Source organism: Microtus ochrogaster, chromosome 8 (assembly GCF_000317375.1).
Source record: "Microtus ochrogaster isolate Prairie Vole_2 chromosome 8, MicOch1.0, whole genome shotgun sequence".
NCBI lineage: Eukaryota > Metazoa > Chordata > Mammalia > Rodentia > Cricetidae > Microtus > Microtus ochrogaster.
In genome coordinates this window covers 6074764-6079417 of record NC_022015.1, presented here as the reverse complement: position 1 = coordinate 6079417, position 4654 = coordinate 6074764, and positions in this window count along the sequence as shown.

Sequence of the window (4654 nt, the reverse complement as noted above, 5' to 3'; positions counted from 1 at the left end):
GTTGACAGAAGAGTCACTTTGAAATGAGAACGGGGACCAGTCATGTATTTTTATGTTATCTCGGATCCCCCTTTTTTTGCAATTTGTTTGTTGTTGTTGTTTGGGTTTTTTGTTTTGTTTTTTATGCAACCAGAGTATTTCTAAAGATTCCCAACTGGTCTGTATACAAAGAGCACTTTTTTTTCTTAAAGCCACACAATAGCCTCCTTGTTCTACATAGAGCAGGTTGAGTGTCCTATCATATTGTAGAACTACTTCAGATAATAAATCTACCTTTGATAAATTTTGGCCTATTTGGTTTTAACAGGTAAGTTTCCTGGTATACCAATTGGCGCTATTTTTTAAAATTAAAATGCTTTTTTTTTTCCTGGCATACCAATTCACACTATAGGTAACCCTTTTGTCCCCATATGCTAAGGAGTACTGTTGTTGTTGATGGTGATGGTGGTGGTTTTTTAGCCTAATGTTCCAGCCTGTTGAGGATAAATGGTAATGTATTGCCTTCTGTAACTATTTACTGCTGAAATTATGATGTCACTGTCAGGACCCAGGGATCTGGAATGCCAGTCAAGTTGTAGAGGGGGTTGAGGCAATGAGGCATTCTCAGCAGCATCTGCTTATCTGACTCAGCTGAAGAAACAGAGCAATTGCTGCAGCTAGACTGGTTCACATCACATTTCAGCAAGCCCAGAGCTCACAGCCATTTGGAGCAGTTTGGAATTCAAAGCTTTGTGGGTGTGTGAGTCAAGTGGAAATCTGCTCGGGGTAACAGTTAAAGATTAGGAATTTAGGAAAAGCTTACATTTGGAGTTTCCCTCTCAGGAAAGGCACACAGGCAGGAAAGCTTAAGGTGTTGATTGACGTGACAGGAATACTCATCCAGAGTCCATTTGACTTGTGACAGGTGGATTCAACGCCTAAGACTCCCTTGAATCTCTGATGCTTACATGAATTTTTTGTTTACAAATACATAAACATTTTAGATATATTAACAATACCTCCATTTGTAATCTGTACTGAAATCCACATTGTAGAAAAAGCAGCTAACAGGTGTCTGCCAAACAGCTGGAGCAGACTCCAGCCTTTGCGTCAAGCAAAAGCTATGGTTTTGGGTTTAAAAAACATTATTTCCTCTGTCCAGAGAGCTGGATGATATATATGTGAGTGTGTGCATGTTTTTAGCATGATGAGAAGCACATTTAAGTCTAAACTTAGAGGCCAACCAAAGGAAATGGAAAGTCTTAAGCGTGTGACTAAAAACAGTAGTCAGTGCTTTGCCAGTTTATCAGAACTCCATTGATTAATGTTAAAACGCCGAAACCTTTAAAATCTTAGTATAACAGTAACACAGAAGGGGAAAGAAATCTGAAAGATTCCTCATTTTTATGCCCATTAAACCAGTTCCTTAGATGTTTATAACTCGCATACACAGTTTAGACCCTCACAATCTGCTTAAGATTTCCCATCCTCAGACAATTACAACACTTTCTTAGCCAGACCCTCAGAACCTGCACAAACTTTAACATTTTTCTTTCCATCTAATCGTTTATCAGAGCCATGAGTACTTATTAGTGAGAGACATCATTGCAAAGCAAATTCTTTTAAATAAAAGAATAATAAAAAGTTACATGTGAAACCTGTTTAGCAAGACAAACATGTCTGCTTTTCTGAGCAGGAGACATAGTAGCTCTAGAAAAAGGAAGGCCTGGGTTTTACAAATGAAATGAACTAACAGGGTGGCTGCAGCCCTGGAGGAGAAGCTGGGTTCTTGTTCTTCAAACTGACAAAGCTACAATGAGCTGTCAACATTGTCAGAGATCTGAGAAGGACGTATAACCCAAACGGTCTATGTATTCATTAAAATGACAGAGAATTAGCCACCACCAAGACAATGACCCTAGGCTCCTGTGGTCTCCATGGCTTTGCTGGGCAGCATCAGCCTTCAGCTGCCAGAAACATGAGGGCTGAGAGATTTCCTGTGCAGAAGGAACCTGGGGCACTGGCCTTATCTTGTCTGGGAGGAGTGGGGTAACCAACAATCCTGCCCTGCTTGTCCACAGCTTGGGCAGAGTCTCTCAGCAGGCAGGGGCTGGGGCAGTTTCTCTCAATGATTGTCACCATCCAGGGGGCATCATCTGCTCCCCACAGTCTCCTTTAGAGACCTTACAGTGGACCCTAGAAGCTGGAATTTCTGTCTATCACAAGAAGCTTTATTCCTTAAACATTTTAAATGCCATATTCAGCATATCTGAAGAGTTTGAGGAACATAATCTATTAAGTATACCCTATTTTAAATGAACTGTACTTATGTTTAGCTACTTGCTTTAGGCTTAACCATGAAAACATATGCAGGAAGCTAAATAAAGCTTATTCCGGTAATTAACTACATCTGAATTTAGCATGACTACAGATACAATTCTGAGCACATTAAAGAATGTGACCATAAGGCAGGTGGTGGTGGTGGCTCACACCTTTCATCCCAGCACTCAGGAGGCAGAGGCAGGCAGACATCTGCGTTCGTCGCCAGCCTGGTCTACAGAGTCAGTTCTAGGGGAGCCAAAGCTACACAAATAAACCCTGTCTCAAAAAAAATATTTTTGACCCTTTATAAAGTGACTGTTAACTTACATGTCTAATTATCTTTAACAATTTATAACAAGTTAGTAACTATTGTAAGATAAGGATTTGCATTTTTATCCCTGTTATGTTTAGCCTTAAAAAATAACAATTTTTATTGAAGCTCATTTAGTATCAAAATAAAACTTTAAATTATAAATACAGTCCGTAGAGAGACTGGAAATTTTGTACTTTCCTAGTCCTTTCACAGTGCGCTATTACAGAGCATCACAGTTTCTTCTATGACTCAGTTTACCCTCATAGCTAAAGCTTAACAAAGCTAGCAAATCCACGGGGGTGGGGGGGGTGGAGGTAGACATACATTCTTCAGTCGGTCTCTGCTAGCCTGAGTAGACCTTTGGTAAGGAGCAGACAATAGGCTCTTTGCCAGACTGCTTAGGTTGTTGTCTTGGTGCATCATAGGATAGGAACATCCCAGTTTCTGGTGTTTAGTGTTGGGTGCTCATAGTTGTGGCCCTAACTCTTTAGCTTTTTCTCTTTTGCTTACATACGAATAAAGGCATCATAATACAAAACATTCTATGAACATTCTTAAAACATCCCATAGTGGTATAAATTTAAAACTTAAAAAGTTGCTCCTTATTTTAAAAGTCCAGCTTTTTAAATTTAAAGAATTTAATTTAAATTTAAAAAATTAAGAATTAAAGAAACTCCGAAATTTCTTTTTTTAAAAAAAAAAGTTTAAAATCTCTCAATAGTGGGCTCCTGCAATATGGGAAAATAAATCAAGTACCTTTTTTACTTCAAGCGGGAAGAAAGAGGGCACAGCCACAGTCTGGACCAGGCAAAACCAGAGTCTAACAGTGCAAGCAACTCAATTGCCAACGTCTGGGATTCAGTCGTGGTCCTCTGGCTTCCCCAAGAGGGACTGGGTTGGTCTCTGGCCCTGCCCTTCAGCATACATTGTCTTCCAGGCTTCGGCTGGCTCCATTTCATTGCAGCTGCTGTTCCTGGTGGCCATCACATGGCCTGGCATCTCCGAAACTACTAGGGTCCCTCTCCTGGCCCCTCTTAAGGAATTTCAGCCCTGCCACACAATGCCAAGTCTCAACTGCTCTCCAAAACCCCTTCATGCCTTTAAAGCCAACACCACCTGGGTGACTCTGACATTACAAAGTTTGGCTGCCACACAAGGTACATTCTTGACTGCATGGAGGTGCAGCTTTAATGCCTCATTAAACAAGCATTGTTTTTAAATCTGATCTTTCATAAACATTTTTATGACTTTGTTTTCAGAGAAAGAATCATCATACAAAAATGTTGTTGACTCCTTGGTTGGCTTATGCTGTCACCTTTAATCAAGACAGTGATGAAGTCACATGGCATCCACCCCCTCCACCACTAGCAAAGATGGCTGCCATTCGTGTGGCTGCCTCCATTTCGATGGGGAACAATGATAAGATGGTGGCAGCCACATAATGTTTATACCCAAAGAGGGAGTCATGGCACTTGGTTCCTTTAAAATTATATATGATTTTTAACTATCAGCCTCTTGTGTTACAAGTCTTCAAGATTTCTAACCATACCCAATAAACGTACAAATCTTGAGGTACAGTAAGTTCATGTTGTCTTATATCTTAGCAAGAGTTTGAGCCAATTAAATGAAATCAGTAGTCTAATTTTTGGCTGATTTGTGTTGCTCTCTTTTCCCTGTCACAGAGTCTCCTGATATAGGAAAGATTTTAAATGAACATGCTTGGGTCTAGAGAAGGGGGAGCCTTAACCCAACTCCAGAGCCAGCTTTTCTATAAAGTAGAACAGCATAAAACAACCTTAATAGTATCCATACCCAAAAGACATTTGAATCTCTGCTACTGAATCCAGTGACCAGAAAACCCAGAGATAAATTCTGAACCCTGACCATCAAAGCAGCCTTGGTAAGCAATGTTAGCAGTGGCAGCCAGCAGCAGTAGAGAAAGAGAAAAACAAAGTCAATAAACACAGAACACAGAAACTCATGCACTCAAATCAAACCATAGAGGTCACCATCATTCATACACCCAGATGAGCCTGACCC